Source organism: Carcharodon carcharias, chromosome 1 (assembly GCF_017639515.1).
Source record: "Carcharodon carcharias isolate sCarCar2 chromosome 1, sCarCar2.pri, whole genome shotgun sequence".
NCBI lineage: Eukaryota > Metazoa > Chordata > Chondrichthyes > Lamniformes > Lamnidae > Carcharodon > Carcharodon carcharias.
Genome location: NC_054467.1, coordinates 199965882 through 199991683, shown reverse-complemented (window position 1 = coordinate 199991683; position 25802 = coordinate 199965882). Strand labels below are relative to the sequence as shown.

Below are 25802 nucleotides of genomic sequence, written 5' to 3'. Positions count from 1 at the left end.
GAGGAAAGAAGAGGGTTTTAGAGAGGGAATTCCAGTGCTTAGGGCCTCAGCAGCTGAAGGCATGATCGGTAATGGTAGAATTAAAATCAGTGATGTTTAGGAGGCCTGAGTTAAAGGAGTGCAGATATCTGAGGGTTATGGGGTTGAAGGAGATTCCAGAGATAGGAAAAGACGAGGAGATGGAGGTATTTAAATGTAAGGATGAAAATTTTAAAATCAAGGCATTGCTCAAATGGAAGGTACGCCAGCAAGCACAGAGGATGGGCCAATGGGACTTGGTCTGAGTAAGGGCACAGTCAACAGACCTTAAAGAAAGACTGGCCAGAAGTGCATTGGGATAGTAAAGTCTAGAGGTAACAAAAGCAGTAGCTGAGCTGAGGCTGGAGAGGGCCATCTGATTTTACAGAGGTGGAAATCGATGGTCTTAGCTATTGTGCAATTTGTGGTCTGAGTTAATTCTGGGGTCAAACACGACACTTAAGTTGTGAACAGTATGGTTCAGCCTTGGAGAGTTGCCAAGGAGTGGGATGAGGCAACAACTGGGGAACAGAGATGGTAGCAGGCACCAAGGCATTGGTTTTGATCTTCCCAATTGTTAATTGAAAGGAATTTTTGCTCATCCAGAGCTAGATGTCAGACAAGCAGTATGATAATTTAGTGACTGTGGAGGAGTCAAGAGGTGGTGGAAAGGGTGTGGTCAGTGTACCTGTGAAAAGGAACGCTGTGATTTCAGATGATGCTGCCAAAAGGATGAGAAATAGCAAGTAGTATAGATCCTTGCAAGACACCAGAAGTAACAGAGATGAACATAGCTGACTTCAGACAATTAGTGATATTAGGAGTGCCTTCTTTCGAAAGGAAGCTGGAATAGCAGCCTTGATGGAAAACTAAGATTTTGATTGCCTGATTGTTGGATGCTCAATCTTGTTATGCCCTGCTTTCAGGGGCACTGCATAATAACATGAACTTTGTACACTAATTGGCCACATTTGTCAAGATACAACTAGCACATCTGTAAACACCAGCACATTTAACTAGCAATAATTGGGGGAATGGCTTCTCAGGAGCTGAGTTAGCAGGAAGGCAAGGCAGTGCAAAAACACCTGCAGCACAGGGCTAACACATTCAATGACAGTAATGATCACCCAGAGCCTCAAACCTGTCACTGTTACAATACTGATGCATGGGGTTGGTGCCATGAAGTGGCACAAAGGAGCAACTTCCATATAAGCACCACACTTTAACAGCATGCCAAACAGAGGGTCTTCTGCTAGGATATTTGATAATGGACTCATGTTTGACCTGAAGTCTCCTTTCCCTTGTTTTATCCATGTCTCTTCGTCCTTTGTTTCTTCAGCCTAGGTAGAAGCTGCTAATGGATTGTGAAGCCTGTTGAGGCTCTCCAAAGGATTTCTAAGCTTTTCCCCTATTTTGACACTCCCCTTTAATTGCTCCTAGCCCTTTACACTGCTTGTGTGCTCCTGCATGCATCCAAATATGTGGCTGGATTGATGCTGATGAGTTGACCATGGGAAATTGAATGTAAACAGCATGTTATGATCTGAGTCCGTGATAAATTACTCCACTGAAGGAAATTGAGGTGAGTGTAGTACATCAGCCAGGTTTCAACTACAAAGCCATCACTTCCTCTTTTTTATAAAAGCAAAATATTGCAGATGCTGGAAATCTGAAATAAAAACTGAAAATGTTGGAAAAACTCAGCAGGTCTGGCATCATCTGTGGAGAGAGAGAAACAGGATTAACATTAACTCTGTTTCTCTCTCCACAGCTGCTGCCAGACCTGCTGAGTTTTCACAGCATTTTCTGTTTTTACTTCCTATTTTTCCATTGGCTTATGATTAACCATGAGTGTAGACTGATGTCACTATAATCTACCTAAAAGTGCTGCAGCTGATTTGGTACGACCCATTACAGCAGCAACATTATCGTCATTGTCTTATCCTCTTCCCACCACCTTCACCCCTGCAACAATAATTTCAGTGTTCCCCTTATATACGAAGTCAGGCAGCTACTGGCATGAGTCATTGGAGCAAGGGAAGATAATTGGACAACCTTTAGCTGTGAATAAACACAAACATGACTGAAATACACTTTTAATCACCAAGCATAAATTATGGACATACCAAACCATTTACAGTACCAGTCACTTCCCATATATATGATCGTTGTCTAATAATAAAATTCAAAACAGTGTTTAAAAAGACTCACAAGGGCTATTTTCAACATTGGTTGGGAAAGAAAACTGTTTCCATACATTTCCAATTCATTCTCGTTTTACCATGTCTCTCCTGATGTTCAGTTTCTATGAATGCCTTCTGACTTCCCAGCAGTCATATTTTGTGGTCAAGTCCAAACGAAAGTGCCAACAAGTTGCTTCAATATGGGGTATGACAGGCCTGAGCCTGATCCTGTCCCCTTTTAACAACCAGACACAGGTGCCTTCTATGAATTCACTGGATGGCAGAATTCCCTTTCTAAATTTTCCCTTACCTTGCCTGGAGTGGACAGTGAAGCAATAGGCAGCATGACACCTGAGGACCCACTAAAATAATTTCCCAATCCCACTTACCATCACATTTTTAAATAAAATATAAACAATGCTGCTACAAATACAAATGCAAGATATCACCTGTACATTCAACATTCCTTGAACCACTGTTCTTGCTGCATCCCGAGGTCCGCACTCAATGACATGAGTCACCACATGCACACACTTGATCTCTCTTCAGCAGTACTGACTCACAATCTCAAAGTTGTCATGGACTGCCATTTTGTTTCATCTTTTGTCTCATCTGATTCCCTAACAAAAGTTCTCGTTCTGATGTAAAGTAATTGGCCTGAAACGTTAACACTGTTTCTCTATGCACAGATGCTGCCTAATCTGCTGAGTGTTTCCAGCATTTTCTGTCTTTACTTCAAATTTCTAGCAATGGCAGTATTTTGCTTTAGGGTTAGAGTTTAATTTACTTCCACTTCTTTTTCAGGAATGTCCACATTGAAGAAGTTGAAGTTTTGCCTTTTCCTCTGATGAGATTTCCATTGGTCTCTTTTACCTTGACCTTCATTGCTTTCTATTTCCCTTCTCATGTTTGAGCAGGTATCTACCAAAATTTGCTTTCATGGCTACGTTTCCTTCCACAGCAACTGTCCCCAGCACCAATTTATTCCATGTAGATTCCAACTAAAAAATTCCGCCCTTCATGTTTCAGATCCATCTGTGGTTACAGATATCTCCTAGCCATTCAGCATTCCTCAAACTACTGTTCTTGCTGCACCCTCCACGACATGCATCACCACATGCACACTCTTGATCTCCCTCTTTAACACCGGCTCGTTCTTATCCCAAAGCTTACTGCGATTTAATTTCATCCTTTATCTCATCCAACACCTTCACAAAAGTGGTTGGCAGAGCGCTCGACCACGTATCCCATTTCCTGCACTTCCGCTATGAACCATTCTCTTTCCCAGAGCCACAAACGGGTGACCACTTCACAGAACGCCTCCATTCAGTCCACAAGCACGGCCCCGAGATTCCAGTTGCCACTTATTTTAATTTTCTACATTGCTCTCATGTGCTCTCGGCCTGCTGCTTAGTATTCCAATGAACCTCAACGTAAGTTCGAGGAAAGTTGAAGTGCTTTATCTTTCATTTAGGCACTTTACAGCCTCCAGGATTCAACCCCAATTTATACCATTTCAGACCATAAGGTCTATCCCTATTTTGTTTCCCTTTCTTTGCATGTTTCAGTTATGACCAATGCAGTTGGTAAAGCAGAGTTATTTAAAAATCCCAGAGGGAAACTTTAAACAACTGTCATAATCAATAATTTTAAGTGTTATGCTTGAGATGCAACTCTAAACTCAGGAATCAGACCACTAATTCTCGAGGTTTTACATTAAACTAAATGAAACATTTTATTAATTTACACAAGTTAAACATATGTACACATGGCTACAAATTACTACTATCATAACTTTTAACAAACTCCCAAACTAATCACCATTAAGGCAATGGCAACCCATAAGCTCAACCAAAACACCAGGCAAAGCACTTTCACCTTACGAGCTCAAAATAAGGTTCTTTCACTGTGGAGCCAGTTGGAGGCTTGCAGCTGCCTTTTGATCTTACATTGCCTCTGCCTGCACACCTGAAAACTACTGAAGTTATACCTACCAGCCCCATCGAATAATAATTCTCATTGTATCAACAACCTTTTTGAACTTTACCTTTTAACAATTAAACCCCATTAATTGTACCAAGTTTATTATTAATATAAACATATTGCTTGGTAGCTGTTAACAATTTTCACCCCACTTCTTGAATGCTCTATTCAAAAAATACAAATGCATGCCATCTATCTTCCATATCAAAAGTAGCACACATCAAAGCTCCCAGACTAGCTGGTTTTAATCCAATTAAGAAATGCCCACAGACTAAATCTCTATTTTAAAAGAAAAATATTTTTCAAAATACTATATACATTGATAGTTTCATGACACAGTCGTACCCTTGGTTTTCTTGTATTTGCTTTTGGATGACAGCTGTTCATTATTCTGCCATTTACACCTCTTCTGGACATATCTTATGTTTTATATTTGTCCCATTATCACTCCCTTCAGCCCGGTACCACCAACTCTTTTGGCATTCAAAAGGGAATTGGATTATTATCTGTAAAGGAAATTTTTTTCACGGCAATGAGGGAAAGGCAGGGGAGTGGCTCCAGATGAATTGCTCTTGCATACAGCCAGCATGGGCACGAAGGGCGAAACAGCCTCCTTCTGTGCCGTAACCATTTGATGATTTTAAAATAAGATGCTACCTGACCTGTTGACTATTTCCAGCATTTTCTGTTTTTATTTAAAGTATTTTGGGGGAAGAGGACTGTGTAAAATCTTAACAATTCTAATTTACAAGGTGTGCATCCAATTTACAAATATATAATCATTGGTATGTATCTATTATTCTCAATTGAGCTGCTCAGTCATTGTTCCAATAAAAAGTCAGAAGAACCTTTTTTTTCATTATTCTTTCACGGGATGTGTGCATCGCTGGCAATACCAGCATTTGTTGTCCATCCCTAATTACCCTTGAATTGAGTGGCTTGCTAGGCCATTTCAGAGGGCAGTTAAGAGTTGACCACATTGCTATGGATCTGGAGTCACATATAGGCCAGACCAGGTAAGGATTGTCTGTTTCCTTCCCTCAAGAACATGAGTGAACCAGATGGGTTTTTATGACAATTGATGATGGTTTCATGGTCACCATTACTGAGACTAGCTTTCAATTCCAGATTTTTACAATTAATTTGAATTTAACTTCCGCCATCTGCCATGTTGAGATTTGAATTGATGTCCCCAGAGAATTTTTCTAGGCCTCTGGATTACTAGCCCAGTGACATTACCTAGTGGTAATGTCATTCCCCATACATACACAAGAAGCAGAAGCAGGAATAGGCTATTTGGTCCCTCGAGCCTGCTCCACTATTCGTAAGATCATGGTTGATCTGACTGTGGCCTTAACTCCTTAACTTCCTGCCTTCCCCTCATAACCCTCAAATCATTTGTTCATCAAAAATCTATCTTTTTAAATTCTTTCACAGAGAAAGGGCATTGCTGGTTAAGCCAACATTTTTTATTGCCCATCCCTAATTGCCCTTGAGAAGGTAAGTGGTGAGCCACCTTCTTGAACCGCTGCAGTCCATGTGGTGTAGGTACACCCACAGTGCCTTTATGGAAGGGGTTCCAGGATATTGACCCAGCGACGTGAAAGAACGGCAATATAATTCCAATTAAGGATTATGTGTGTCTTGGGGGGGGGGACTCGCAAGTGATGGTGTTCCCATGCATCTGCTGCCCTTGTCCTTCTAGGTGGTAGAGACTGTGGGTTTGGAAGGTGCTGTCTAACTCAGCCTTGAATATTTTCAATGCCTCAGCCTCCATGCCCTTTGGGGTGGTGAATTTCAAAGATTAATGACACTCTGAGAAAAAGATCCTCATCATCTCCTTCTTAAATGTAAGGCACCGTATTTTGAAACTGTTTCCTCTAGTTCTGGACTCGCTGACTAGGGGACACATCCTCTCAGCATCTAATCTGCCAATCCGCCTTAAAATCTTATGTGTTTTAATAAGCACTATGAGTTCCATCATACATAGGAACAATTGGAGGCAATGTTCAGATAAGAGCTCTAAGACCTTCAGGCTTCATATCAATAGCACCTAAATTTCCAAAGAACTTGATATTTAATGCTTCAAGAGACAGGCTACTACGTTGGAGTGAGACAGAGACTGAGTGAGTAATGAATTAGGTTCATGTGGGAATTTGGTGCCCGGGGGAAAGAGGTGTGGTATACATAGGAATTATTCTAAGTTAGTTAAGTGAGTAATTAAATTAACTAAACAACATAGGTAACAATGGCAGGACAGGTGCTATGTTGCAGCTGTGGAATGTGGGTGTTTTTTGGACACCAAGGCGATCCAGCACAAACACTCTGCAGAAAGTGTAAGCAGTAAGAGGAATTCTAGATCAGGAATGTTGATTTGGAAGCCAAACTGCAGACACTGCTACAAAAGGGAGGGGAAGAAACAGCTGGATACTTTGTTCCAGAAGACAGCCACGCCTTTTAGAATAGGTTTGTCTGTTTTGGTCAGCAGTGAGGATGTGACCACGAGTGAGGCAGGTAATGGGACTGAGCAGACAGGGATGGAGGAGCCACAGACTTTGCAACAGTCAAACACGTTTGGGGTGCTCACAATCTGTGTGGACAAAAGCGAGGTCTGCAAGGTGGATGAACAGGCTGGCTTTGGCACCATAGTACAGGAAGCCATTCAAGTTGGGGGAGCAAACAGGAATGTAGTGGTAATAGGACACAGTATAGTGAGGGGGGATTGACACTGTTCTCTGAAGCAAAGAGCAAGAGTCCAGAAAGCTGTGTTGCCTGCCCTGTGCCAGGGTTCGGGACATCTGCTCAGGGCTGCAGAGGAACTTGCAGTGGAAGGCAGAGGATCTAGTTGTCGTGGTCCATGTAGGTACCAACGACATAGGCAGGAAAAGGAAGGAGGTTCTGCAAAATCAGTATGAGAAGCTAGGTACCAACTTAAGAAGCGGAACCTCGAAGGTAACAATCTTGTTTTGTTTAAAACCCTGAGCCACATGCAAGTTGGCATAGGGCAAATAAAATTAGAGAGATGAATGTGTGGCTCAAAGACTGGTGTGGGAGAAGTGGGTTCTGGTTTGTGGGGCACTGGCACCAGTACTAGGGCTCTAACTTTGGGACAGTCCACACCCAAACCGTGCTGGAACAAGTATTCTCGTGAATCACATAACTAGGGAAGTAGAGAAGGTTTTAAACAAAACAAGGTTGGGGGGGGGTGGGGTGCATGAGAGATCAAGCTTGGGTAGAAGTGGCGAATCAATGGGTAAGTTCAAGGCAAGACATCATAATTGTAATATGAGAAATGAGGGTCATAGAATAGCAGGAAGAGGCAGAGAGATAAAACCTAAGAATACATCAATTGTCAAGACTAGATGTTACAAGGATCACAAAAAGGCTAAACTAAAGGCTCTGTATCTGAATGCATGTAGCATTCATAACAAAGTAAATGAATTGATAACACACACTGAAATAAATGTGATCTGATAGCCATTACAAAGACACGGTTGCAGGATGACAAGGGTTAGGTCCTGAATATTGAGAGGTATATGACATCCGAGAAGAATAGGAAGCTGGGTAAAAGTGGAGCAGTAGCACTGTTGATCAAGGATAGCATTTGTGCAATAGTTAGAAGTGACCTTGGTTCAGGAGATCAGGATATAGAATCGGTTTGGGTGGAGATGAGGAATGGTAGAAGAAAGAAATCCCCTAACATTAGCCACAATTTAGGACAAAGTATACAAGAAGAAATATTGGGTGCTTGTGATAAAAGGATGGCAATAATCATGGGTGACTTTGATCTACATATAAACTGGAAAAATCAGATTGGAGTAGCAGTATCAGATTGGATGAGTTCATAGAATGCTTTCAAGGTAGTTTTAGAGCAGCACATTCTGGAATCAACCAGAGAGCAGGTTATATTAGACTCGGTATTGTGTAATGTGACAGGACTAATTAATAACCTCAGAGTAAAGGCACCCTGAGGTAGCAGTGACCCAATTTGATTGAATTTTACATCTAGTTTGAAAGGGAGAAGAGTGGGTCTAAGACCAGTATTTTAAATTTAAATAATGGCAACAATGTGGACATGAAAGCTGAGCTAGCTGAAGTGAACTGGGTTACTAGGCTAGGAGATAGGTCAATAGAGAAGCAGTGGCAGACATTTAAGGAGATATTTAAGTATATTCCCACTAAAAAGAAGAATTCTAAGGGGAGGACTCACCATCCGTATTTAACTAAAGAAGTTAAAGAAAGCATCAAATTTAAGGAAAAAGCATAAAGCTGTGCAAAGATGAGTGGCAGGTCAGATGATAGGTCCGAAAATAAAGAATGGCAGAGAATGACTAAAAAGTTAATCAGGTAATCAAGAGTAAGAAATTAGAGTATGAGAGTAAACTAGCTATAAATTTAAAAACGGATAGCAAGAGTTTCTACAGGTATTTAAAAAGGAAAAGAGTGAGTAAAATGAGTGTTGGTCCTCTAGAGAGTGACAACTGGGAGTTAATAGTAGATAATAAGGAAATGGCAAAAGAAATGAACAAATATTTTGCTTCTGTTGTCACTGCAGAGAATACAAAAAATATTCCAGTAATAGCTGTAAATCAGGAGGTGGAAGGGAGAGGGGAACTTGGTGAAGTTACGATCACTAGGGAAGCAGTATTGAGCAAACTGATGGAGCTGTGGGCTGACAAGTTCTGGATCCTGATGGACATCATCCTGGGGTCCTAAGAGGTGGCTATTGAGGGAGTAGATGTGTTGGTGCTAATTTTCCAAAATTCCCTGTATTCTGGAAAGGTTCCATCAGACTGGAAAGTAGCAAATATAACTCCTCTATTCAAAAAGAGAGGGAGGCAGAAAACAGGAAACTATAGGCCAGTTAGCTTGACATCAGTCATGGGGATGGTGTTAGAATCAATCATTAAGCATGTTACAGCTAGGCACTTAGAGAAACTCAAGGTAATTAGGAAGAGTCAGCAAGGTTTTGTGAAAGGGAAATTATGTTTAACCAATTTATTAGAGTTCTTCAAAGGAGTAACTTGCGCTGTGGATAAAGGGGGCCTGTAGACATACTGTGCTTGGATTTCCAGAAGGCATTTGACAAGGTATCACATCAAAGGTTATTGCGGAAAATAAAAGCTCATGGTATAGGGGGTAATATATTAGCCCGGATAGAAGATTGGCTGGCTGGCAGAAAACAGAGTATGCACAAATGGGTCTGATTGGCAGGAGGTGATGAATGGAGTCCTGTGGGGGGTCTCATCTTTTTAAAATTTATATCAATGACTTAGACGAGAGGAGTGAAGGCATGATAGCTAAATTTGCAGATGACACAAAGATAGATAGGAAAGTATTTTGTGAAGAGGACGTAAGGAGGTTGCAGAACAGAGTGGGCATAAATACTACAGATGGAGTATAATGTGGGAAGATGTGAAGTTGTTATTTCAGAAGAAAGAATAAAAAAGCAGAGTATTACTTAAATGGAGAACAGCCACAGAATTCCAAGCTGCAGAGAGACCTAGGTGTTCTCGTGCAGGAGTCAAAAAAGTTAGTACGCAGGTACAGCAAGTAATTAAGGCAGCTAATGAAATGCTATCCTTTATTACGAGAGGAATTGAACATAACAGTAAGGGTGTTATGCTTCAGTTATACAGGGCATTGGTGAGACCACATCCTGAATAGTCTGTGCAGTTTTGGTCTCCTTATTTAAGTAAGGATGTAAGTGCATCGGATGCAGTTCAGAGGAGGTTTACTGGATTGATACCTGGAATGAGCAGGTTGTCTTACGGGGAAAGGTTAGACAGATAGTGCTTGTTTCCACCGGAGATTAGAAGAGTGCGGGATGACTTGATTGAAGTATACAAGATCCTAAACGGCCTTGACAAGATGGATGTGGAAAGGATGTTTCCTCTTGTAGATGAGTCCAGAGCTGGTGTGTGTGTGTGTGTGTGTGTGTGTGTGTGTGTGTGTGTGTGTGTGTGTGTGTGTGTGTGTGTGTGTGTGTGTGTGTGTGTGTGTGGGGGGCCGGGGGGGGGGGGGGTGGAGAACACTGTTTTAACATTAGTGGTTGCCCTTTTAGGACAGAAATGAGGAGAATTTTTTTCTCTAAGAGGGCTGTGCGACTTTGGAACATTGCCTCAGAAGGCAGTGGTCTTTGAATATTTTTAAGGCAAACGTCGATAAGATTCTTGTTAGGTAAGGGAATCAAAGGTTATCGGGGGGTAAATGGGAATGTGGAATTCAAAACACAAACAGATCAGCCATGGTCTTATTGAATGGTGGAGCAGGGTCAAGGGGCTGAATGGCCTACTACTGCTCCTATTTCATATGTTTGTATGTTCCTATTAACAAAATAATCAATGTAGTGCAATATAGCGCAAAACGTCAAACTACAGTAAATTGTACGAAACCAGCATCTCGCCGAGAACATAGGTTTTGGTATAAATCGAGTTCCTTCATTAAAATTTTAACGACATTAAAAAAATCATTTTTACTCTTTGTTGCATTTTCAAGTATTTACACTAGACATTTTCTCAGTTTCACCATCACTGGCCAGTCTTCTAAGCACACTTCATGACCCCCAAAATCCTGAGTGCTGCTTTTTCAACATAATAACAATGAGGTAAACAATAGTGATAACTCGGGACAATAATTGAGAATCCTAACTTGGCACCATCAACTACTGGAACGGATCGCATGAATTCTGTCTTCTTCAACTAAACATAGTCTCTTAGAGATTTGTTCTTTGAACCGACAAATAATTTTATTTACATTCAAAGACTAGCAAACAATAGCAATGACAGCCAAAGTTGGACTACTCTTGACATGCAAAATAACAGAGACCATTCATTTTCTCTTTAAAAACAGACATTAATCATAAAAATCATGTCTTGCCCTGTTGGAAACAACTCAGCCATATTGCTGACTGGTGCCATACTAAGTACACTGAGCCAGCTGTCTGCAGCACTGAAATACGGACTGTAAGCACCTTGGTGATTTACTGTATATGTGGCTGAATACAATTCGTAACAGGAGAACTCTGACCTGGAGCTGTCCATCTAAGAGGACGCCAACCAATGATCTTTTCACCTTTGCAAAGGTTCAATACATAGCTACCAAAGTCACTAGCCCCGGCTAGGGAGTGATGTTGTGATCTATGGTGACATCCCTTGAAACACCAATCGCCAGGGCTGGAAGAAGTGTGCCCCAGGCTGTTAAAAGAAGCTAAGGAGGGAATTGCAAAGGGTCTGACCATCATTTTCTAATCCTCACTGGATGTAGGTGAGGTGCCAAAGGACTGGACGTCTGCTCACCTCTATTTGTACCTCTATTTAAAAAGGGAGCAAGGGATAGACCAAATAATTACAGGCCAGTCAGTCTGACCTTGATAGTGAGCAAATTATTGGAATCAATTGTGAGGGACAGGATAAATTGTCACTTAGAAAGGCACGGATTAATCAAGGACAGTCAGCATGGATTTGTTAAGGGAAGGTTGTGTCGGACTAATTTGATTGAATTTTTTTGAGGGAGTAACAAGGAAGATTGATGAGGGCAGTGCAGTTGATGTGGTCTACATGGATTATAGTAAAGCTTTTGACAAGGTCCCACATGGCAGACTGGTTAAAGAAAAAAGCCCATGGGATCCAGGGAAACATAGCAAGCTGGATACAAAATTGGCTCAGTGGCAGGCAACAGGGTAATTGTTGATGGATGTTTTTGTGACTGGAAGGCTGTTTCCAGTGGGGTTCCACAGGGGTACTAGGCCCCCTGCTTTTTGTGGTATAAATGATGTGGGCATAAATGTAGGGGGAATGATTAGGAAGTTTGTAGACAACATAAAAAATTGGCTGCATGGTTGATAGTGAGGAGGATTGCTGTAGACTGCAGGAAGATGTCAACGGACTGTCAAGTGAGCAGAAAAGTGGCAAATGGAAGTGGCATGGGAAGTGCGGGGTGATACTTTTGGGGTGGTCAACCAAGGAAAAGGATTACACAATATATAGGAGCATGCTGAGCGGAGTAGAGAAAGTGAGAGACCTTGGAGTGAATGTCCACAGATTCCTGAAGGTAGCAGATCAAGTTGATAAGGCAGTTAAGAAGGCATTTGGAATCGTTTCATTTATTAGACAAGGCATAGAATCCAAGAGCAGGGAGGTTGTTGTGCAACTATATAAAATGTTAGTTAGGCCACAACTTGAGTACTGTGTGCAGTTTTGGTCATCTCATTACAGAAATGATGTAATTGCACTAAAGAGGGTACAGAGGAGATTTATGATGATATTGCCAAGACTGGAAAATTGCAGCTATGAGGAAAGATTGGATAGACTGGGGTTGTTCTCCGTGGAACAGAGGAGGCTGAGTGGAGATTTGATTGAGATGTTCAAAATTGTGAGGGGCCTGGATAGAGTGGATGGGAAGTGCTTATTTACTTTAGTAGAGAGGTCAGTGACTAGGGGCATAAATTTAAAGTGATTGGTAGAAAGATTAGAGGGGAGATAAGGAAACCTTTTGACACCCAGAGGGCTGAGGGGGTCCGGAGCTCACTGCCTGAAGGGCTAGTAGAGGTAGAAACCCTCAACTAATTTAAAAGATGCCTGGATATGTACCTCAAGTGCCATAACCTGCAGAGCTATGGGCCAAATGCTGGAAAGTGGGATTAGGCTGGTTGGCTTGTTTTTTGGCCAGCACAGACACAATGGGCCAAGTTGCCTCTTTCTGTGCCATAAACTTTCTATGATTCTATGTGATTAAAGCAGGGCTGCTTGTTCCTCCATGTGATCTATGATAACTAGAACAAAATGTTGCATTCAACTTGCATTAACACCCGACACCACATTTAAATTGACCATCAAATTGTTATAGAATAGGATGTATTTTGTGTGTAATGCAGGGCCAAGCTCTCAGAAACAATTAACCATACATGTACCATTTCTTTTCAGACTGCACAGGTTTAAAAAATCAGACACCATGTACATTTTGTTGCATACATATTTTGCAAAGTTGATTCAGCTTCTCAGTGATGTAAAACGTGCACTGCAGTCACTCAGCACAAGTTTGGCACTTGACTTCAGCACAAGACCATTGTGTACCTTTGTTATTATAACCAATATAAAATCAAGTTATCTTGGACTTCAGTATGGGACCTTAATACAATTCTCAGGTAGTCTGTTGGACTAGCTACTCTTTTACAGTACATTTCAAACACTTTTGGAAGTATGATGCATCAATAGAACTCACAGCTATTTAATCAATGCTTTATGTAGTTGCTACATAACAGAGCTGTGTGCGTGCATTTGGCAGCAAGAGCAATAAGGAAGCATTAAAACAAAGAAGGGATGACAATATATTTCCAAGTCAGGATAGCATATCACTTGGGCTGGCAAATTGGAGGTAGTGATATTCTCTTACACCAGGAGGAACTTCCCTTAAACTGTACCCAAGTTTAATTTAAGCATAGAATATTCCATCATGATCTGATGGCAAGGACCTAGCTTCAACTTGGCAACTCCTTCTTTGACTGCATGGATGAACTGAAAAAAAGCCTTGGTCTGTGGAAATCATATGGACAAATATACTTTCTGCCAGTCCACAAACTGGATTTCAGAACTTTAACAAGTGACATCAAGGGTTTATGTAGCATTGTGGATTGCCATAAAGGTTCCAAGTGTTGACCATGTATGTGCGCATGCAAGAATATTCAATGTTAGGGAGGGGGGAGAAAACACAAAACTTTGCCTCTTTGCTGCTTCCGCTTCGGCAATGCTTCACTCCACTCTCAACTATCCCTCACTACTCCTGGTCCTTCATCATACTTCAGCCAACTCTTGGGTCTGCCTGCCGCTCTATTTATTTTATTTGTTCATGGGATGTGGGCATTACTGACAAGGCCAGTTTTATTGCCCATCCATAATTGAGGTGGTGGTGGTGAGCCACCTTCTTAAACCGCAGCAGTCTATGTGGTGTAAGTACACCACAACACTGTTAGGGAGGGAGTTCCAGGATTTTGATCCAGCAATGACAAAAGAATATTTCCTAGTCAGAATGGTGTGTCACTTTCACAGAAACTTAGAGGTGGCGGTGTACCTATGCTGCCCTTGTCCTTCTAGGTGGCAAGAGCTTTGTGTGTACATTTAGCAGCAGGAATAACAGCATTAGAGCAAAAGCATTAAAACAAAGAAGAATGGCAATATATTTCCAAGTCAGAATGGTACGTGACTTGGGGTGCAGGGGGGCATAGGGGGTGCTGTCAAGAAACCTTCGAGTTGCTGCAGTGCATCTCTTAGATGGTATGCATTGCAACCACAATGTGCTAGTGGTGGAAGCCATGAATGTTTAAGGTGGTGAATGAAGTGTCAATCGAGCAGTTTGCTTTGTCCTGACTGATGACAAGCTTCTTGAGTGTTGTTGGAGCTGCACCCATCCAGGCAAGTGCAGAATAATGCATCATATTCCTGACTTCTGTCTTGCGAATGGTGGACAGACTTTGGGGCGGCAGGAGGTGAATCACTTGCTGTAGAATACCCAGCCTCTAACCGAAGCTCATTGTCACAGTATTTATGTTGCTGGTCCAATTAAGTTTCTTGTCAATGATGTCCTGCAGGCTGTTGATAGTGTAGAGTTTGACGATGGCAATACTGTTCACATAGAATCACAGAATTGTTACAGCACAAAAAGAGGCCAATCAGCCTATCGTGTTTTTGCCAGCTCTCCAAATGAGCAATGCACCTGGTGCCATTCCCCTGCCTTCTCTCCATAAACCTGCATTCTTCCCTTTCAAATAATAATCCAATTCCCAGTTGAATGCCTTAATTAACCTACCTTCACCATATTCTCAGGCAGCATATTCCAGATCTTAACTACTTGCTGCATTAAAACATTTCTCCCAGTGTCTCCATTGCTTATGTTGCCAATTACCTTAGATCTGTGCCCTCATATTCTCAATTCTTCCACCAGTGGGAACAGTTTTTTCCCAGTTACTGAATACCTATATCAAATCTCCTGTCAACCTTCTCTTCAAGGGAAGCAATCCCAACTTCTTCAATATAGTAAGTAACTGAAGTTCCTCATCCCTGGAATCAGTCTTGTGGATCTTCTCTGTACTCTTTCTGACGCCTTCACATCTTTCCTAAAGTGTGGCACACTGAATTGGGCACAATATTCCAGTTGAGGCCAAACCAGTGTTTTATACAAGTTTAACATAACCTCCTTGCTCTAGTACTCTATGCCCCCAATAAAAAGCCTAGGATACTAAATGTTTTATTAACTGCACTTTCAACCCATCTTGCCACCTTCAATGACTTATGCACATACACCCAGGTCCCTCTGCTCCTGAATGCCTCTCACCCCCATTTTTGGAATTGTACCGTTATTTTAGATTGTTCATTCACGTTCTTCCTACTAAAATGAATCACTTCACATTTCTCCACTTTAAATTTCATCAGCCATTTGCCCACCCATTCCACCAACTTGTCTTTTTGCCCTTTTGAAGTTCTACACTATCTTCCTCGCGGTTTACGATGCTTCCAAGTATCGCATCATCTACAAATTTTGAAATCGTATCCTGTGCATCAAGGTTGAGGTCATTAATAAAATCAGGAAGAGTAAGGATTCCACTACTGTCTCCTGGGGAACTCCACTACAAACCTTCTTCCAGTCCAACAAAACAACCATTAACCGCTACACTGTTTTTCCTGTCACTCAGCCAATTTCGTATCCATGTTGCTACCGTCCCTTTTATTCCATCAGCTGTAACTTTGCTCATAATTCTGTTGTGCAGCACTATGTCAAATGCCTTTTGAAAGTCCATATACACCACATCAACATAATTACTCTCAACAACTCTTTGTTACTCCTTCAAAAAACTCCAGCAAATTGTTAAGCATGATTTTCCCTTAACATGGCGGCTTTCCTTAATTAACCCGCTCTTAACCAAGTGACTGTTAATTTTGTCCCGAATTATTGTTGAGGAGCTTCCCCACCTCCAATGTTTAACTGACTGGCCTATTGGATGTCAGAGGTAGTTACGCTTTTTCTTGTTGGATTTTGTCATAGTCTGGCACTTATGTGACACAAATGTTACTTATCACCCCATGCCTGAATGTCTTGCTGCATGCAGACATGTACTACTTTAGTGTCGGAGGAGTCGTAAATGGTTGGGAACACTCTGCAATAATCTGCGAGCATTCCCACTTCTGACCTTACATTAGAGAGAAGGTCACAGATGAAACAACTAAAGATGGCTGGGCCCAGGACACTGCTCTGAGGAACTGGTGCAATGATGTCCTCGGGCCAGGTTAATTGGCTCCAACCAGCACAATGATTTTCCTAGGTATGACTCCAGCCAGTGGTGAGTTTTTCCTACTTCCCATTGACTCCAGTTTTGCCAGGGCTCCTTAAGGCCACACCCTGTCAAAAGCTGTCTTGATGTCACTCTCCTCTCACCTCAGGAGTTCAGCTCTTTTGTCCATGTTTGGACCAAGATTGGAATGAGGTCAGAAGCCAAAACTGAGCATTAGTGCCCTGGTTATTGCTGATTAAGTGCCGCTTGATTGCAAGTCGATGACACCATCCATCAGTTTGCTGATGATCAAGATTAGACTAATGGAGCAGTAACTGATCAGATTGGATTTGTCCTGCTTTTTGCAGACAGAACATACCAAGGCAGTTTTTGCAGACAGAACATACCAAGGAATTTTTCTACTTTGCCAAGTATTTTAGATGTACTGCAGCAGCTTGGCTAGAGGCACCACGAGTTCTGAAGGACATATCTTCAGCACTACAACCAGGGTGTTGTCAAAGACCATAGCCTTTGCTGTAATGCATGCAGCCATTTCTTGATATCGCTTGACGTGTATTGAATTGGCTGAAAACTAGATTCTATAATGGCAGAAGCCTCAGGAGGAGGCCAAGATGACTCATCCATTTGGCACCTTTGCTGAAGTTGGTTGTGAATGCTTCAGACAAGTCTTTTGCAATGCTATGCTATGCACCCTGATCATTGAGGATAGGGGTATTCATGGAGCCTCCCCTCCCATTAGTTGTTTAATTGTCCATCATTTTTCATGTTTGAATGTGGTACGACTGCAGAGCTTTGATCTGAAATGTTGGTTGTGTGATGGCTTGGCGCTGCCTATAGCATGCTGCTTCCACTGTTTAGCATGCAAATAGTCCTGTGTAGTAGCTTCACCATGGTGCTGCTCCAGGCATGTCCTCTTCATTGAACCAAGGCTGGTCCCCTGACTTAATAGTTATTGTAGAGTGAGGGATATGCCAGGCCATTAAGTTAGAATAAAAGGGACAGTAGCAAAGTGGATACAAAATTGGCTGAAAAATAGGAAGCAGAGAGTAATGGTCAATGGATATTTTTCTGGCTGGAAAGGTTTGTAGTGAAGTTCGCCGGGGTCAGTATTGGGACCCTTGCTTGTCCTGATATATATATTAATGATCTAGATCTTGGTGCACAGGGGACAATTTCAAAGTTTGTAGATGACACAAAGCTTGGGAGTGTTGTAAACTGTGAGGAGGACAGTGTGGAATTTCAAAAGGACATAGACAAGTTGGTGGAATGGGCGGATAGGTGGCAGATGAAGTTCAAGGCGGAGAAGTGTGAGGTGATGCATTTTGGTCAGAAGAATATGGACAGACAATATAAAATAGGGGGTGAAATTTTGAAGTGGGTGCAGGAGCATAGAGACCTGGATGTATATGTGTATAGATCATTGAAGGCGGCAGGACAGGTGAAGAGAGCAGTTATTAAAGCATATAGTATCCTGGGCCTTATTAATAGGACAAGAGCAAGGAGGTTATGCTGAATTTATATAAGATACTCATTAGACCTCAGCTGGAATATTGTATCCAGTTCTGGCGCCACATTATAGAAAAGATGTGAACACATTGGAGAGAGTGCAGAAGAGGTTTACAAGAATGGTTCCTGCGATAAGAAACTTCAGCTATGAGGATAGGTTGGAGGTTGGGGCTGTTTATTCATTTACAGGATGTTGGCTTCGCTGGCTGGGCCAACATTTATTGCCCATCCCTAATTGCCATTGAGAAGGTAATGTTGAGCTGCCTTCTTGAACTGCTGCAGTCCCTGTGGTGTAGGTACATCCACAGTGCTGTTAGGGAGGGAGTTCCAGGATTTTGACCCAACAACAGTGATATATTTCCAAGTCAGGATGATGAGTGACTTAGAGGGGAACTTCCAGGTGATGGCATTCCCTTCTATCAGATACCCTTGTCCTTCTTGATGTTTGTGGGTTTGGAAGGTGCCATCTAGGGAGCCTTGGTGAGCTCCTGCAGTGCATCTTGTAGATGGACACGCTGCTGCTACTATGCATTGGTGGTGGAGGGAGTGAATGTTTGTGGAAGTAGTGCCAATCAAGCGGGCTGCTTTGACATGGGCAGTATCGAGCTTCTTGAGTTTTGTGGTAGCTGCACCCATTCAGGCAAGTGGAGTATTCCATAACACTCCTGACTCGTACCTTGTCGATGCAGGTAGCACAGAGACTGTCAGAGAATTCACTGCGATCAAACCACAGTAAATGTATATATATGTCTGATTCTGAGGTAGTATATATATTTACAGTAGAAATTTTAATTGCCTTCCTCCTTAGCTTCAAACATTCACCTATACCTCTATAAGCAACTGATATGTACATAGCTCCCCTCCTTCTAGTCTCCTTTAAAGCTGAAAAATGCTGGCTAAAAGCTACTTTGCTCTCTGAAGATCTCAGTTTGTTTGATTCAAATACATCAAGAGGATCCTTATCTGTTCCTTCATTTTATACCGCTTGACCAGATGCAAGACTGGATATAAATTGATAACTGCCAGCCTCATTCATAAATAACAGGCTCTCAATTTCATAACTGAACTAATCACGAGGCTATACACATTGAGTTCTCAAATATACAAAGACTGTCCCTAAAGCCTGTTTTCAGAGACAATAACACATAACTTCACAACGTCCGTACTAAAATAAGTTGTCATTTAAAGTGACAAAAGTGACAACCAAAAAACAATTTAAAAAATTGCTTCATGCTTGTCACAGCCAAGAATCCCTCAGCATCCCTTGTCACAAAACATCCCCAGCAGCTCAAACAATTTCTGCACCTGTGGTCATCCCTGATACACAGAGCATATAGCATGTCTCACATTACACAGTTACCATACATTACAGACTAAACAATTTTCTCTGAAAAGCCTATTGCATTATACACAATTTAGCAATTAAATCCCTCTATTATAATTTTAGACTAAATCAAAAAGGATGATCTCCCACCGAGGACAAATTCCATATTTAACTGGCCAGCACACTACTGTTTGAGCGGTTCCTCATATTGCCTAGCTATAATTAAGTAAATTAATGTAAAAATACAGAACAAATAAGGCTAAAAACTTCACACTCTACTGACCCGTCACACAATACCAATCTTGCTGCTTAAAATTAATTCCTCACTATTAAACTCAAATTTACATTTCTTTACTTTACACAATAGGCCAAATGGTGGTGGAATACTAGCCGATCTGAATTTGTATAATCACACTCCTACCTAATAAGTGACTTTTGCCAGCCAAAATCAGTGCAGAGGTAACAAACCATCAACAAAACAATTGAACAATAGTATAGGAGCAAAATACTGCAGATGCTGGAAATCTAGAACAAAAACAAATATACTTGGAAAAACTCAGCAGGTCTGTTAGCATCTGCGGAGAGGGATACAGTTGACGTTTTGAGTCCGTATGACCCTTCATCAGAACTAAGTCGTATAGAAATTAGATGAAATATAAGCTGGTGGGGGGGGTGGGACAGGAAGAGCTCGATAAAGGGCCAGTGATAGGTGGAGGCCAAGAAGAGACTGCTAAAGATGTCATAGACAAAAGAACAAAGGGGTGTTGACGGTAGTGATATTATCTAAAAGATGTGTTAATGGGGACATTAAGGGTAGCAAGCAGGACAAGCTAGTGACAGATGGTCCTAGTGGGGGTGGGGTGGGGGGGAAGGGATCAAAATGGGCTAAAAGGTGGAGATGAAACAATAGATCAAAATAAATTTAAAAATAGGAGGGAAAAGAAAAAAGTATATTTGTAAAAAAAATTATAAATTATTGGAAAAAGGGGGATCGGAAAGGGGGTGGGGATGGAGGAGAGAGTTCATGATCTGAAATTGTTGAACTCAATATTAAGTCCAGAAGGCTATAAAGTGCCAGGTCAGAAGATGAGGTGCTGTTCCTCCAGTTTGCGTTGAGCTTCACTGGAACATTGCAGCAGGCCAAGGATGGACATGTGGACATGAGAGCAGGGTAGTGTGTTGAAATGGCAAGCGACAGGGAGGTCTGGATCATGCTTGTGGACAGACCGAAGGTGTTCCGCAAAGCAGTCACCCAGTCTGCATTTGGTCTCTCCAATGTAGAGGAGACCACATTGGAAGCAGCGAATGCAGTAGACTAAATTGAGGGAAGTGCAAGTGAAATGCTGCTTTGCTTGAAAGGAGTGTTTGGGCCTTAGACAGTGAGGAGGGGGGGAAGTAAAGGGGCAGGTGTTGCACCTTCTGTGGTTGCATGGGAAGGTGCCGTGGCAGGGGGTTGAGGTGTAGGGTGTTATGGAGGAGTGTCCCGGAGGGAACGATCCCTGTGTAAGGTCGCTGGGGAGGGTGAAGGGAAGATGTGTTTGGTGGTGGCATCATGCTGGAGTTGGCGGAAATGGCGGAGGATGACCCTTTGAATGCAGAGGCCGGTGGGATGATAAGTGAAGACAAGGGGGACCCTATCATGGTTCTGGGAAGGAAAGGAAGGTGTGAGGGCAAGGAAGGTGTGAGGGCGGACGCACGGGAGATGGGCCGGACACAGTTGAGGGCCCTGTCAACCACCGTGGGCAGAAAACCTCGGTTAAGGAAGAAGGAAGACATGTCAGAAGAACTGTTTTGGAAAGTGGCATCATCAGAACAGATGCGACGGAGGTGAAGGAACTGAGAGAATGGGATGGAGTCCTTACAGGAAGCGGGATGTGAGGAGCTGTAGTCGAGGTAGCTGTGAGAGTCGGTAGGCTTGTAATAAATATTGGTGGACAGTCTATCACCAGAAATTGAGACTGAAACATCAAGGAAGGGAAGTGTCAGTGATGGACCATGTGAAAATGATAGAGGGGTGGAAATTGGAAGCAAAATTAATAAATCTTTTCAGATCGAGATGAGAGCATGAAGCAGCACCGAAGCAGTCATCGATGTACTGGAGAAAGAGTTGTGGGAGGGCGCCGGAGCAAGACTGGAACAAGGAATGTTCCACATACCCCATAAAGAGACAGGCATAACCCATGCAGGTACCCATAGCCACACCTTTTATTTGGAGGAAGTGAGATGAGTTTAAGGAGAAATTGTTCAGTGAGAGAACAAGTTCAGCCAGACGGAGGAGATTGGTGTTGGATTGGGATTGTTCGGGCCTCTGCTCGAGGAAGAAGCAGAGAGCCCTCAGACCATCCCGATGGGGGATGGAGATGTAGAGGGATTGGATGTCCATGGTGAAGAGGAGGCGGTTGGGGCCAGGGAACTGGAAATTGTTGATATGATGCAGGGCGTGAGAGGAATCGCGGATGTAGGTGGGAAGAGACGGGACAAGGAGAGAGAGAATGGAGTCAAGATAGCAAAAAATTAGTTCCGTGGGGCAGGAACAGGCTGACACGACTGGTCTGCTGGGACAGTCCTGTTTGAACAATAGTAATTTTTAAAATAATATTGAACAGCTAAAGCAAAGTTTCCATCCAATACTGTAAATAAATAAAGTTTCAGTATTTAACCCACATTCAAATGACCCTATGCACTCCAACGGTCTCACCACAGAGTGCTATTAAAAGAAAACAACCAACTGGTTATGTCACTCTACAGTGCTCTACTCAGATCATATCTTCAGTGTGTCCATTTCTGCTGGCTGAGTTTCAAGACAGACATTCGAGCATTCAAGCATTGCAGAGAGAGGCTGCAAGACCAATCTCTGCAGTTAGGAGTCAGAGTTTAAGACAAGAAAAATATGAGCTTTTCAGCTTAGCAAAGAGCTATGGAGAAGTAATCTTACAGATATAGAATATACTGTTAGCGGGAAAGGCAAGTGCAGAATATTACTGTTAAAACAAGTCATTTTTTTACATTGAATTTTAAAATTCAATTATGCAGTAGGATAAAGCAGATAATTCAAACTAGTAAGAAACAAAGTTAGTCACAATCAGAAAACTTTTCTTCACAACAGGATTAGGTATTGATTAGGCTTCCAGTCAAAGACTACGGAGTTATAAACCCTGGATCCAATTACATATTGCAAATGAGGGGGGCTGTAGTATCGTTTTGGATGGAGGAATTAAGGAGGGCTGAATAGCCTTTCTCATTCGTATTTATCCTGTGAGTATATCGTCCATTTTCAATTCCAAGAGGCCACTGCACACACAAATTATAAACAACATTCATTTACATACCATTTTTAATACAGGAAGACATCCCAAGAACAGGCACACTCAAATAATCAGACAAATGGATGCTAAGGGAGATATAAGGGCAGATGACCAAATGATTGGTAAAAGGAGTGAGCTGAAAACAGGTGGAGAGGCTGTGAAATTTAGGTATTCCAGAACATATGGCCTAGATTATTTTTTGGAAAAATATACTTTATTCATAAAATATCTGAAAGAACATTACAAAACATTTCTAAATGCCAATCACAAATAATGCAATCAGATTCAGCTTTTACACATGGATCACGAGGTGCTTCAATACAATCAATGAATATTACAGTAATTTCAATATGGTCATTACAGATAGTCAGACAGTGCAATGGGATTGAAGTTATCGACATACATCGCGTTGCACTCCAAGGTGCTACAATATAATTATGATACATTTAGTATTCACTACATACAATCTTTGAGAGTCGTACAGCCCAAGGGGTCTGCACAATTCCCAGCACCTCGGTGTACTATGGCAGAAAGGTCTTAGATGTTGAAGGCACAGCTGCAGATTGTGGAGCAAATGGGGGGATGCCAGAGTCAGAAGAATGCAGAGATTCAGACAGGCACCGTTAAGGCCAGAATAGGTTACAGAAAGGAAAGGGTGAACAAAAAAAGACTTGCTATTATATAGAGTTTTCACAACCTCAGGACATCCCAAAGAAAACTTAACAGCCATCAAAGCTGCCACAAATGGTTTTTGGGATGTTGATTGAGGGATAAATATTGGACAGGACACCCGGGATAACTCCGTCCCAACCCCCACCCCCTTCTTCAAAATAGTGTCATAAGCCCTTTTATGTCCAGATGTGACTGTAAACAAATTGGGATTTTGAATCAGAGATGCTAAGGGACCAAAATGAAAGATAGCTCAGGGGCTGATAGCTGAATGGAATTTGGTGCAGGTTAAGAAAATGACAGCAAAGTTTTGGATGAGATAAATTTAATGGAGGGTGCAAGATCCATTGAATAGTCAAGTTCAGAGGTAACAAATGCATGGTGAGGGTTTCTCTCACAGATGAGCTAGGGCAGTGGAAGAGATGGAGGTGCAAACAGGGGAAGGCAATGTTGCAGAGGAGGATAACGATAGTCTTTGTGATGGAGAGGATATGGCTCAGAATCTCAGGTCAGGTTCAAAAAGACGCCGAGATTGCAAACAGCCCGAGGCAGTGGCTCGGCAAGGGCTGGAATCGATGGTGAGAGTACATATTTCGGGAGGCTGGGGAGCAAAGCTGATGTCTGATAGATGAGTGTAATCAAGCAAGGGCAGTCTTACCAAACTGGACAATGGCGATGATTTAAGGGAAGATGTTGTGGTCGGTTGTGCCAAAGTCTACAGAGAAGTCAAGGAGGGATAGTGATTCATGGGCAAAGTCACAGATGATCTATCACAAAGGCTGCAGTTTAGAATATATATGCATATGTTGTATTATAGATCTTCTGATCTGTAACATTGTGGAACTATGTACAGTACCACAGCGTTTGACCAGAAAAGTCAAAATTCTATCTGATTACACCGTGCATTGATAAACCAAAAATATTAAGGCAATGAACTATTAGGAAGACCTGACAAATTGCAAACCCTTGTAAGCATACACAACACGCCTCACGTTTAATGGTGATCTAAAAAAAGTCACAATTTTAAAACCAAAAAGACTTGACAGCGAATCTGATACCCAGTGTCCTGCACCATTGCTCTCTGCATAAAAAACGCTCACCTCCAACACATGAATAATTAATATAAATAATTAACAAACCCCGACTTTTTTTTAAGTATTAGAACTACTAACATATTTCAGCTACATTCAGCTAATTGAGAGAATAACCTGTTGGTATCTCTGTGCCCAGCTTACAAGTTAAAATGGACATCTCCAGGCAAGAGGGAAAACTGAAATAAACAACTTACCGATGACAACAGTTGGTTGATAGCCGTGCCTCTTGCAGAAAGCTAACGCAGCGATACCATGAAGTAAGGGGAATCTGGCACTCATGTCCTTGCTCCTGAAATTAAAGCCGCATTCTCTCTCCCTCCAACCAGGACAAACACAAACACTCAGGTAGCCTCGCCTCCTCCATTGCCGTCACGCAACAGCTGGCTCAGACAATGGACCGTGCTGCCGTCAGTCAATCGAGTGCCCGCGACACTTCTGCGGTGTTAGCCAATCAGCTGGAGGGGGGTGGGACTTCTCCATGTCGTGATCCACAGCAGATTTACGGTTAACGATATCTTAACGATAGCCGTCAAACCATTACAATGCACGCTGGGAACTGTAGTTCAAATGGCAGCCCAACGTTTAAGCGCTCGGAGCGTCTGTTGCCACCCACCCCACGCGGCATCAGGCTCTCTGTTTAAAGTTTTTGTTTACAGATAATGTTTATTATTTTACACATCAATGAGCGAAGCGAAACGTATGATTAAAAGCGAAAAGCTACCTCGACTACAGCTCCTCACAACCAGCTTCCTGTCTCCAGCCCATTCTCTCAGTTCCTTCGCCTCCGTCGCATCTGTTCTGATGATGACACTTTCCAAAACAGTTCCTCTGACATGTCCTCCTTCTTCCTTAAACGAGGTTTTCCACCCACGGTGGTTGACAGCACCCTCAACCGTGTCCGGCCTATCTCCTGTGCCTCTGCCCTCACACCTTCCTCTCCCTTCCAGAACCATGATAGGGTCCCCCTTGTCCTCACTTATCACCCCACCAGCTTCCGCATTCAAAGGATCATCCTCCGCCATTTCTGCCAACTCCAGCATGATGCCACCACCAAATACATCTTCCCTCATCCCCCCGGCGGCATTCCGCATGGATCGTTCCCTCTGGGACACCCTGGTCCACTCCTCCATCAACCCCCTCCCATGGCACCTTACCATGCAACCACAGAAGGTGCAACACCTGCCCCTTTACTTCCACTCTCCTCACCATTCAAGGGCCCAAACACTCCTTTCAAGTGAAGCAGCATTTCACTTGCACTTCCCTCAATTTAGTCTACTGCATTCGTCGCTCCCAATGTGGTTTCCTCTACACTGGAGAGACCAAACGCAGACTGGGTGACTGCTTTGTGGAACACCTTCGGTCTGTCCACAAGCATGACCCAGACTTCCCTGTCGCTTGCCATTTCAACACTCCACCCTGCTCTTATGCCCACATGCC

General features: G+C 42.5%; 1 protein-coding gene across 2 annotated transcripts in view; it reads right to left on the bottom strand.

Annotated features, from left to right (window-relative positions):
• The window catches only part of myorg (myogenesis regulating glycosidase (putative)), a 54158-nt gene extending 29420 nt beyond the window's left edge, over positions 1-24738 (bottom strand). For both annotated transcript variants that reach the window (XR_005942554.1, XM_041183295.1), the window contains exon 1: positions 24560-24738. The gene's annotated coding sequence lies outside the window, so the exon portion shown is untranslated. The remainder of the gene's footprint in view (positions 1-24559) is intronic.
• Between the last annotated feature and the right edge of the window lie 1064 nt (positions 24739-25802).